The following is a 12341-nucleotide window of genomic DNA, read 5'->3' as shown; positions in this document are numbered from 1 at the left end:
CATGCCTGTAGTCTCAGCTACTCAGGAGGCTGAGGCAGGAGGCTCACTTGAGCCCAGGAAGCTGAGGTTGCTATGAGCTAGGCTGAATCCATGGCACTCTAGCCTGGACAACAGAGCAAGATTCTGTCTCAAACAAATAAACAAACAAACAAAAAAGTGTAAAGAACTGGCAATTCAGTAGATAATTAAATAAAAAATCAGATACGGCTGAAAAAAGGATTGATAAACTGAAAGATAAATCTGAAGTAATTACCTAGCACAGAGAATGTAAGGGGAAAATACTGAAGAGAGGTTAAGAAATATGAGAGATAGAATAAAAAGCCCAAGACATACTGCTGAAAATTTTCCAGAATCAGGGAAAGCTATAAATCATTGAATGAAAAATCACAATTAGGAGTAAATAGGATTAAAAAAAAATGAAAAGAGTAAAAGACAAAATATTAAAAATAATCTGAGATAAAACAATTCACCACCACTGGAATATGACAACTAGGTGTAACAGTAAACTTGTCAACAGAAACAACAGAAATCAAAAGATAATGGAATCATACACTCCAACCTTTGAGGGAAATTGAATTTTTTATTTAATAAAACAATTATTCAAGTGTGGGGTTAAAATTTTAAAGTGAGAGATTTTAGCACCTAACATTCTTCACCAAAAGTAAAATAATGAAGTATAAAGGAATCATTTTAAAGAATAATTATCAAGCTAAGAAAAGTGGTTTGCATGTGAATAAATATTAGGAAAATCTCATACCTAAAACAATAATAATAATCATAATTGCTTTTGGGAGCTGAAAAGCAGGCTAAAACTAAAATACCAGGTAATAAAATTTAAAAGGGTAAAAAACATTTGGAATTAAAGATTTCTAAAGCCTTTTTATTTTCAGAAAGATGGTAAATATATTGATTAAATTAAATTTTGTTCATTCAATTTGACCAATGAAAAACTTTAGCATAATTCCTAGTTCAAATGAAATGGAAGTTAACTTAAAAAGTAGAGGGCAAAAGAATCTAAATAAAATAACACAAATCCTGTAAATTTAAATATATACATGTTTTAGGGCTAAGCGATGTCACCCTAGAAAACTTGGATGCAAATGTAAATAAATAAATAAGATATACATTTATATATATATAATTTTTATTATAGCATTGCTTGTAGTAGTGAAAAGCTGAAGATTAAGTGGATAAACTGGGATTTACTCATAAAATTAAATACTATACATAGTTAAAATAAATGAACTATATCTGCATACATCAACATGGATAAATGCTCAAATTATAGAGTTTTAAAAGTACATTATAAAGAAAATGAGAAGTATGACACTATTTTTGTAAAATTTTCAGACAGAATACTATAATACCCTCTACATGGTATAAAAAATGTAAAGTACAAAATCTGAGAAACATAGTCTCTAGCTTCAAAATACTAGCACCCTCTGGGAGTTAAACAAAAGAATTAGAGCTTTAGCTACATAAAGCACTTTAAAAATATTAATTTAAAGGAAATATAGTAATATCTTTTAAATGTGGCACAACAGATACATGAATGTCTGATATTTTCTGAACTTTACCGTGTATTCAATACATTTCAGACTTAAAAATAACATTTAAAAGAAAGCCTTTCTCATACCCAAATGACATAAGTTAGATAACCGTTTTTAAACAGGTGGCTTCAAATAGTTTGCTACTCAAAAACTACTTAGCCAATACTTACACATTTAAAGCAAATGACATCCTTTTTAGTGGCTTGGCTAAAGACTAAATAAACATTTTTTCCAATGATACTCAAATTGTTCAAAACCAATTTTAGAATTCGTCTTCTGTACTTTCCTACAGTACTTTGTTATGATGAGTTACCATGAAAACTCTATTATTTTATCTTTAAATCTTGCGTGTGACTTCAAGAGCACTTACTCCTTCAATCGCTGTTTCTGATGAATGAGTTAACGTCAGGCCCTACACAGGCGCTTGGCACTCAATGCTGAGCACGACGTGGTTCCTGCCCTCTCGGGGCTCACAGCTCAGGAGACCACGTTCCGAGCATGAAATTCACTGTAAAAAGGGAGCCAAAGTGATCAGGAGGCTAGTGTAGTTTTACATATAAGCAAAAAAAAAAAAAAAAAAAAAAAATTGTAACACATAGTCCAAAAGTCTGAAGAACAACAAGAAAGAAATGTCAAGGTATATGAAGATTACAGGAATAGAACGAAACAAAAGAAAACAAAAAAGCTATAATGTGAAGGGCTTAGTGTCCATAAAGAGAGCTGGAGAGAGACAGAAAACACAGGGAAAGACATACGGATTATCATACGGATTATCGTAGAGAGAGACGCTGCGTCTACTAGTAGCAGAAATCAGGGCTCAGTGCAATAAGAAACAATTCGTAAAGTGCTTTGAAAGACCATGTCTAAGAAAGGTAGCAGTGATAATGAGAAAGACCAAAAAGAAAGATGATCTTCCACGATAGCTTTTGAATTCCAGTGAAATGGCAGATACAGGGCCCCGCCATCCCAAATGCCATCTACTTGGTACACACTGGGCGTCCTAGTTCCAATTAAGTAGGCTGAATTTTCTGACGTGTGCAGAGCTCAAAAGGACAGACTTCCAGCACTCTCTTAAGAGACTTCATTAGAACTTTATCTTTCCGATCTGGCTACAGGAAACCTTGAGCTCCCAGCACATGATGGAGTGCTGCTCGCAAAGAAGACAACCATTTTTAACTCAGTGTCTGGGAATCTGTTCCAAAGCAAGATGGAAAACGCTTCCTGAGAGCTTCAGTTAAAACAGTGTAACAAATGTTTCAGCAAATCTCAAATATTGTAATTTATCACGTTTATCCCCCAAAGATATCTGCAATAAAATCCCGGAGTGTGCAAGATGAACGCACCGGAGCGCGCAGGGCAGTGATTAAGAGCGTGGGCTCCCACCTCAGGCTGACCTAGGCTTAAATCTTGCTTCGGCCGCTTACCAGGGGCGTGACCCCGAGCTCACCTTCCACTCTGAGCCTCAGTGTCCCCATCTGTTAGGCATGGCTAGCAGTGTCTCCCAGGACACGTTTGTTTGAGGGAAATAGGTTGGGCAGTTAACATACCTGGCACCTTGCAGGCAGAGCAAGCACTCACCCGCTCCCGGCCGTGGTGTCGCTAACAGCAGCAAGGATGGTGTCGCAGGGCTGTGCAGGTGGTGATGATCACCGGGTCACCAGCACCACCATCCTACAGGCTTGACTTTGCTGCAGGAATCCAGCTCCGTGCAGACGCTTCCCCGGCCTGCAGAGTGCGCCTGGTCCCTCTGCCAAAAGCTGTCCTTTTAGCTTCATTTCACATTTGTGTTTGGTTCGTGTTGCCTCCAAACTTTTGCTGAAGTGCTGTGCACTTAGCACCTAGAGCTGAAGCTAAAAAAACCTGTCACCCAGCAGGAGGAGCAGCTTTCAGGAAAATACTGAATCATGGCGTATGGAGTGATAAATGAACAATAATTATTAATAAAGATTAAACTTATAATTAACTCCCCAAACCCTTGTGCATCTGTTTCTGCGATAGGGAGACACCAGGCCGTGCAAGCAAGGTGCCCTCTCCCTAGACAGTATTTGCATAGCTGAGTTGCTTATTTTGCTCTTCAAGGTGAATGTATCTGATTTCATCCAATGTATGTTTATCTCACAGAAAGGAGTCTAATTTTCTTAATAAAAATAGAATTGTTGGGGACAAAAGAACTGGTGCCTGTAGCAAATACACATTTTGAGAAAGGCAGAAAGTGGGGTGGTCTCCTGCATACCTATCTGTGATCTTTATTTTGTGTGTCACGGCTGTATTCCTTAAAATGAGGTGGTAGCAACTGTTACCACGTCGAGTGTGAGAAAGAACAGGTGAAGAAGACACTGTGAAGGCAGAACTGTCCAAGGGTGACCAGAGATAACAAGGGGAGTAAATAACAGCAGTGAATCACCTAAGCAGAATAAGGGCATATCCCCCCTCGCACCCACCTTCCACACGGTCTAGTTGCCTGAATTTAATAAATTGGAGTAAAAAGCTGGATTCTAAATGCTATACCAAAAAAAAACACAAAAAAACAAAAAAAAAAACACTCAGCACTAAATGGAAATACAGAAAATCAGAAAGCCAAACCTACTTGGCAGAGGATCTCAACCCTGCCCCCACATCAGAAGAATTACTAAGGTTGCTTCTGAACGTCCCATGCCTGGGGGTCCCCCACAGAGTTTCTGACCCTTAAGCAATTCTAGGATGTATTGAGGGTTGAGAACCAAGGTGTTAGGTCCTTTTATGATAAACTATTAGTATTGATGGATTGGTTTATGAGGAAATGTATACTTTTCTTAGTGGGTTATAACAGAGATTTTCCTGTTTTAATATATTAATGTTCTAAGCAATAAGAAAAAACAGGCTATGTTCTCCCTCATCAAGATCAACAGCTTTAAGGACAAATTTCACCTGAAAAAAAAAAGGCTTTTCTTATGGATAAATGCGTGTACAGAGGTGGGGAGAGGGTTGGGGTTGCCATATGAGAACTTCCTGCAGAGGTTTGTAAAGTTTGAATTTGTGGCATTGTCCTCTCCCCCAAAAGGCCTAATGGAAACCTCCAGGCACCCCCAGCAGGGGTGTGTGATTGCGAAGCCCAGGCACCTCACTAGCTCTCCATCCACTTGCCCTCCTCGGCTGACTGTGGTCTTGCCGAGGTCTTCCCTGGAGTGCTGAAGCCCTGGCGTGAGAGGAGAGAAACCGGACAGTGCTGCCAACTTTTGCACGTGGCTGGTGCACTTTTCCGTTGGCTCTGGGACTCAGCCACCTTCAACCTCGCTGTTGGGATAGCTGGAGCTGGGCCAGCTGGCTACCCTTGGACACTTGGCAATGTAGAGAGACCAGGGGCCCCCGAAATTTCAGAAGTGCTGAGTTCACAACAAAGGAAAGACTAGAAGGTATGAATTCATCTTAGACAAATACCCCCTGGGCTCCAGGGCAATGTAGATTTGCACCCCCAAATCCTCTACTAATTTCTTAATTATGAAGCTATCCAGTGATTCGCAAGTTGAACTTTGCTCTCTCCACTGAGTGAAATTTAAGAGAACTCTCAGTTATTCTTGCCATAGGTTTATCTTCTAGAATTTCTCCTTGGAGAAACATGGATAAAATTTCTCCTTTCCATGTTCCTTGAGGGTCTTCAGAGAGCCTATTTCCTACATTTTTATTGAGCCCTTCCACCTCTGTATTGAAGGGTGAGAAGTTATCACTCATTTACTCAAAATAGCTATTGACTGATTATTTGGTCATTTACCTATGAAGATAAGGCTCTGTTTCCTTTAACAGTGATAATAGCATTCATATTTTTCTAATTCCTGTTTGAGGGTTCACAGAGATGAGGTGAATAAGTCTAAGCATGTCTTTAACAAAATTTCTTGAGAATACTTGTTGGTCAAGTCCTCATGTAATTAACTAGGCAAATACAATGCCTCTGTTAGGTTTCTAACCTATCAACTTGCTATAGGTTCACTTGATGAAAGGTTGTTCCATGCCACCTTATCAATAGAGTATGAATTATAGGTAATCCTCTCATCAGAGGTAAATTCTTTACATTTTAAAAATATGAATCCTACCTGAAAGAAAGCTTCTATTTTCAAAGAGGAGTCTTTCTGAATACTCTTGCATCTGTAGTTATTCTCAAATGCTCTAGAGAAAGCAAACAGTTGTTGAATCCTATGCAGAACTCAGGGATCAAAAATCAGTATTTAGACATTTCATTTTAGCCCAGCAGGGCCACCCCAATGACATTTCTGGGGACTAGAATCCAACTTCCAGTAAATTAGCAAACTTACACCACAAATAAAAATATTCAATTGAATATTTATAAGAAATAAAAAATTGAAGGTATATTGAAAAGGGAATAGCTTTTTATTGTTGAAATGCCTAATGCTTCAAGCTAATGGTTTAAACTGAAAATCAGGATGTTGTTGGGAGAAGAGAGTAATTAACATTTTATGAGGAACTGTGCAATGGTGTTTGTTATTGTTAAAGGAAAAAGAAAAGCAAATACTTCCCAAGTGCATGTTGTTTATTGGCGATGTCCAGTAACAGAGATTTTAAGGGTGTGTGATGGTGTACAGGGAAGAGCACTGGACTAGGAGTCGGGAAACCCACCTAATTTGGCCAGCAAATGTCTTGATCTTGGTTTTCTTTTCTGTAAAATGAGCAAGATGGGTAGGCTAGATGTTTCTGGCACCTGTCTGGTCACATGCCAAGCCTCTTCCTCAAAGATTCTGATTCAGTGGGTCTGGGAGATCCCCTTTTAGCATTCTCCTGTTAGATCTCACAGGGTTAAATGCCACAGTTTAGTGGCTGAGGCACATTAGAATTATATATTCTAATACTATGTCCTAGAAACTGGTGAATCTGTAATTTCCCCAATTTTTAGATCTGTTAATGCCATGACCATTCTCCCTGCACCCAGTTTTAAAAGGCCGTGTCCAGCCACGACCCAGCCTGTCAATTCCTTTATATCTCATCTCAGGCCGGCCTCAGTCATTCACCTCCCCTGTTCACCTCCTGACTACAGCCATCTAAATTATTGCAATGCCCTTTTGTCTAGCCTCCCAGCTTCCATTTTATTTCTTCTTCAATTCATCCTCAGTGCTGCTCAAATTAACCTTTCTGTTCCACAGTTCTTATTCTGGTAATCACACTTTTGGCTAATTATCTCTATAATGGTGTCAAAATTCCTTAGCCGGAGTTGGAAGGCTCTCAATAATTTAAACCCACTTAGCATTACAAATTATTTTATTCTATTTTTTTGTTATTGTTCATATCCTATGATCAAGCCAAACTAGTATTATTCTTCTATCATGTGAGTGAGCTCATGCTCCTTGTGTCTGATTTGTCCTACTCTCATGTATGCCAGGGAATCCCTACCATTTTCATTTACAAAAGAATAATAGAGGAGATAAAACTACATCATCCTATTTGCCCAACACAATTATTTAAATTTTTATAGAGGCCTTTTTCTTTTAGTTTTACATATGCATATGTATTTTCATAAATGTAGTCAATTTTATATATATTTTTGCATTCTCATTATAAGCCCTTACCATTTGGCTGCATAATTTTCATAGTTTTCATTTTTAATAGTTGTGTAATTTTCCATCCAACAGATGTGCCATAATTCCATTAAACATTTTTCTGTTAATGGTCATTCTGCTTGCTTCTAATTTTTAGCTATTCTAAATAATGCAGCAATGTTTAGCTATTATAAATAATGCTGCAATTAATAGCTCCATGTATAATGTTCTCTTTTGGGTTTATTACCTTTGGATAACTTTCCAGGAGTGGAATTACTAGGCCAAAGATATAAAATTTTTATGGCTTTTTGATATACATTGACAAATTATTTTCCAAAACAGTTATACCAATTTATACTGCCACCAATAATGTATATGAGTGTACTATTTTCATTACAAACTTGCTGGCTCAACACAAAACAAAACTATACTTCATTAATATATTAATATTTCATATTTTAGTACATATTTTAGGAAATGTAATTTTTTTATATTTTAAGTATTACATTTTCTTCTTATGTAAATCTTGTTTATATTATTTTCTGGCTACATTTGTAAATTTGGAAAGGTCATGAGCCACGTCAGTCTTGTTTTCCGCTCTATGGTAGAGCTGAGTCCTGTTCGTGGTGCATAGGGAATACTCAGTATTTTTTGTGCTGTAAATAAAGACTTATTTATCTTTTGAGGTTTTAATATTTTTTACCAATCCATATGAGCTCTTAATAGAATATGGGTTTTAACCATAGTTATCATAAATATTTTTCACTTATTCTAGTTTAATATTGTTTTAGAAGACAATTTGTAGTAGGAATTGTTGCTATATCCTTTATGCTTGCTTATATTGCATCTATAGAGATGCTAATGTATAAATTCAAGATTTTATTTATTTTTTTGTTAAAGTTTCCTTTTGGGGATGAATTCTAACTATTCCTGAATCAGGGCCTATCCTCAATGCTGCCTTTTCAGCTTCTACATGAGTGCTGGACTATTTTGGTTTGGATCCCACCTGGAGCCTCAGCTTTGCTTCTGTATGTAGGACTGGTTTTTTTTTTTTTTTCTTTACCTAGGCAGGAGGGATTTAAATTAATCCAGCTAACACTTTGAGATTCAGGATTAAGTCAGCATTGCTGCTATTTTTGCCATAAACTTTTATTTCAGATATAATAACAGAGCTTCTGCTTTGGTTGGTCCCATGCTGTGTACCTGATATTTTAATATGATTATTTTGATAGAGGGACATTTTGATAGGGATATTTTTATATGGCCTAGAAAAATAAATCATTAAATTTTAGGTACATTTCAATTACCAAGAAGGGGTGTTTAATAGATACTTTCAGGCCATGCCTTAAGCCCCATTCCATTTGTCTGTTACCTCACTGATCCCTGACACTCCCCAACTCTGGGCATCACAGCAAAATCAAAATGAAGATTAGATTTTAAAAATTCAGCTTTTTCAATGTCTATTATAATCTCAGTAATTGAATTTGTGTTTTGTGTTTCCACAGTTGAAATTTTTTTAGTATCATAACCCACCTGTGTTAGTCTGTTTCTCCAGAGATATACATAGATATACATAGATATATAAAAGGAGTTTTCTTGTAGGAATTGGCTCATGCCATTGTGGAAGCCAAGAAGTCCCCCAGTACTGTCTGCAAGCTAGAGAGCAGGAAAGCCAGTGGTGTGATTCAGTGTGGGTTCAAAGGCCTAAGAAGGTCTGAGAAATGGTGGGGAGGGTACCCAAAGGGAGGGGGCACTAGTACAGGTTCTGGAGTCTGGTGGCCTGAGAACCAGAACCTCTAATATCTGAGGGCAGGAGAAGAGGGATGTCCCAGCTCAAAAAGAGAGAAAAAATTCACTTTTCAGAGGCCTTTTCCTTCTGACAGCTGCCCAAATTAGTGAGAGTGGATCTTCTCTACTCAGGTTGCTGATTCGAATGCTAATCTCTTCTGGAAACACACTCAGAGACTTACAGATACACCCAGAAGTAATGTGTTAACAGCCCTCTGGGCATCCTATAACCCAGTCAAGTTGACACCTAGAATTAACCATTATGCTGTCTCAGTCCAGGAGGATCCTTCTGATTCTCGTCTGTGTCTCTGCCCATCAGGCATCCCTGGTGCTGACTGCCCACCCACAGAGTGCCCACTGCTGAGTTCCTGTCACAGAGATCTGACTGATACAGTCCTCTATCACTGTATCTTCCACCTGACATTTCTCCATGCTACTTCCTCCATTGTGCAAGCCCATTGTCACCTCTCATTTTTTTTTTCTGATCTTCCAAGATAGCTATATTGCAGCCAACTCCATTCTGAGATACAGCTGCCTCTTCCTTGAAACCTTCCTTGTAACTGCTCCATGCCATGATTTCACCCCAATCCTGCCTGCCGGGGAGCCTCAAAACCATCAGTCAATTCCCAATCTTCCCAACCTCCATGGCACTTACCAAAATTATGTTATATTAAAGCTATTTTTATTATGCTTAGCTCATTTCCAACATAGTGCAACATCCTAAAAAGCAAGAGCCAGGTCATTTCACATTTGTAATTTCCTAAGTCACATGGCCTCAAGTATGCTTTCATACAGAAAAAATGTGTTTTCTAAAATAAAATATAAGTTTTGTTCCATCCTCTGGCCTTTCCTCTTTGTTCCTCAAAACCCCCTCTTCTTTACTGAAATGTAATTACTAAGTCTTTCTGCATCTTAGCTTATACTGATTGTCCAACAGAGAAATAAAAAGCTCCACCAAAACAACAATCCAATAAGCAAACAAAAACAGTCTCTTTTCTCTTTCTGTAAGTCACATGCTTCTTCCCAAGTGTCTTGTATCTCATTTCTCTGTGAGGCATTTCCTGGTCTAACCTTATGATATTTAGCTGCTTTCTCATTTGACATTTCTTCTCTTCTACTCACAGGTATGCTTTGTACCAGCCAGTCTTCCCTACGCCCCTTTGATCTCTGAGCAGAGTAAGCATAGGTAGATTAAGAAAAAAATACTCCATGAAGTACTAATGTGCTAAGAATTTTAGTTATTTTTATTTGGTTTTTTTAAATTTTTTGCTTTGTTTTGTTTTTAATGGTGATGATAAACTTGCATTAATACATTCATAATGTCCCATACTGTTTCCATAGTTAGTGAATTTCCAAAATAGCCAGGTAGAAGTAAGGTTGCATGCTTTGCTAATGGGTAGGGAAAGTCAACTGGCCCATAAGAAAACAAGAAACAAATAATGTTGTTATCATCCAAAGTTGGCAAAAGGGAGACCATGTTCTCCACAAAGAAAGATTTTCATCCATTAATGAAACACCTGTTTTATGTATTTCACAGAAGCCCCAATTGCAAACGACAGGCAACCCACTAAGTTTTGTATCTGTGTATGTACTTATCAGAGATTCAGATATATATAATCTTTTTATTTATTGTGCTGATGTGATACAAACATAAACATCAGATATTATTATCTATCCTTCATAGACGCTAATGAATTGGTTACTATCAGTGGTATTACTAAGGCTGTATGGATCAAAACCAATATTATGATTTTTTTCTTCATGCTCTGTGCACAGCCCACACAGGCAGAGAAATGAGGAGACCTTTACAAAGAGTAGTCATATTGTTCTATAACCCCTTAAATGTTCATTAAAGTCCTTTAAAAGTGATAAGATTACACTCTCGGCATTATCAAATGAGATAATGCCTTGATAGTGAAACAAAAATTCAGATAAACAAACAAAACAAAAACTGAGTCTCCCAGTTGAAATAGAGATCTTATTTGGACTATTATAAAATATTCACTCTTAGTCATGTAACATGTTGGATCAAGGAGAGAAAGCCATTCTGCACCATGCTTTCAGTCATGAAATGGTGTGGTCTTGAAATGTTTATTGTGTACTGCCAAGAAGAAAGGTTTAATATCAATAGAAAGGCTAGAACTAACCAGACCACAGGGAGTGAGTGCAAATTGCAAAGGCCAACTTGAACAAAGAGCTTGATCCCTAATCATTACACACATCAAATTCTTCCTTAAAAATAAAACCTTCAGCCACTTGATATTTTGTGTTTTCAAATTCTCTTAAGGTTCTTTTCTCTTTATTATGGCCTATTGTATAGGTTTTAAGCAGCTCTTAGTTTATAATAAAGACCTTTATTGCATTGCCATCCCATTTTATTTCCCAAATACACTATAAAATAAGCTGGTTGCATGATCTGCCTTACTTGACAAGAGAGGAAACTGAGAATATGAGTGTTGGAACAACAAGCACAAGGATAGGACACTAGAAACTGGCAGAGCCGGAATGCAAATCCCCCATCTCTGACTCCCTGGCCCCTGCTTCTTTCAGGTTAGACTGCACTGCTTTTTCTCTGCATAAATGCTTAAACACTTTGACCCGGTCTGTCTCAAAAAACTAAACTCAACGTGGAGATTTTGACATATTCTTCTTTTTAGAACAATGGTGTCTTCTGCTGCTGCATGAATCTCCTTAGGAATTAACATTTATATCCTCTGGATAAGACACTCCAGGGTGCATATTACAGACAAGCAAAGATGTGCCTTGGCAGTTAATGGCACTCAGTCAAAACTACCAGGGCATGTCATTATTAGGTCATAATACCCACCCTGGAGTGTCTTACAGCTTAATTGTTCCCTCTTCCATTCCAGAAACCAGCAAAAGACATATTTTACTAATGTTTCTGCTTTGTTAATGAGTTCAGAATGGATGAACCCATGTGTGCTGCCTGTTCTGCCTATCAAACGTGTATTCAGAAGTAAATGCGGGTCACATAATCCCCAATTCCAGCTTGCATATTTTGCTACAAAAAGTTTGGCATGGCTCTAATCTTCTGAAAGTGAAGATTTAGCACGCAACATCTGTCTAAATATTCAGACACTTAAAACTCATGAGGCTTCCCCTTCTGCCAATGTCCTTAATGTTTATTTCCTTATATCATCTGCTTTTTTGCTAAAAATTTCCATCAAAAGAGTTATATTTTTATCTGGACTAGAATCCAGAATAGACTATTCCCAATTTTTTGAATATATAACTAGTTGTGGCCTTAATAAGTGTTTAAACTTAGGTGTTTTTCTCACCCACATTCACTAAAACTCTTCAATAAAAATATAAAATAATTAGGTACCCTCAGACTCTGATTCTTCTACCACCATGTCATGTTCTCATTACAGCAACACTTTAACAAGCAAAAGGCTAAGTTATAAGAAGAAATAGCTGGCACAGGTATGCACAGTTCTAAAGTATGGCTGCCTAGTGATGC

Source organism: Microcebus murinus, chromosome 5, assembly GCF_040939455.1.
Source record: "Microcebus murinus isolate Inina chromosome 5, M.murinus_Inina_mat1.0, whole genome shotgun sequence".
In the NCBI taxonomy this organism is placed as follows: Eukaryota; Metazoa; Chordata; class Mammalia; order Primates; family Cheirogaleidae; genus Microcebus; species Microcebus murinus.
The sequence above is the reverse complement of the archived record's forward strand: the minus strand, read 5'-3'. Positions refer to the sequence as shown.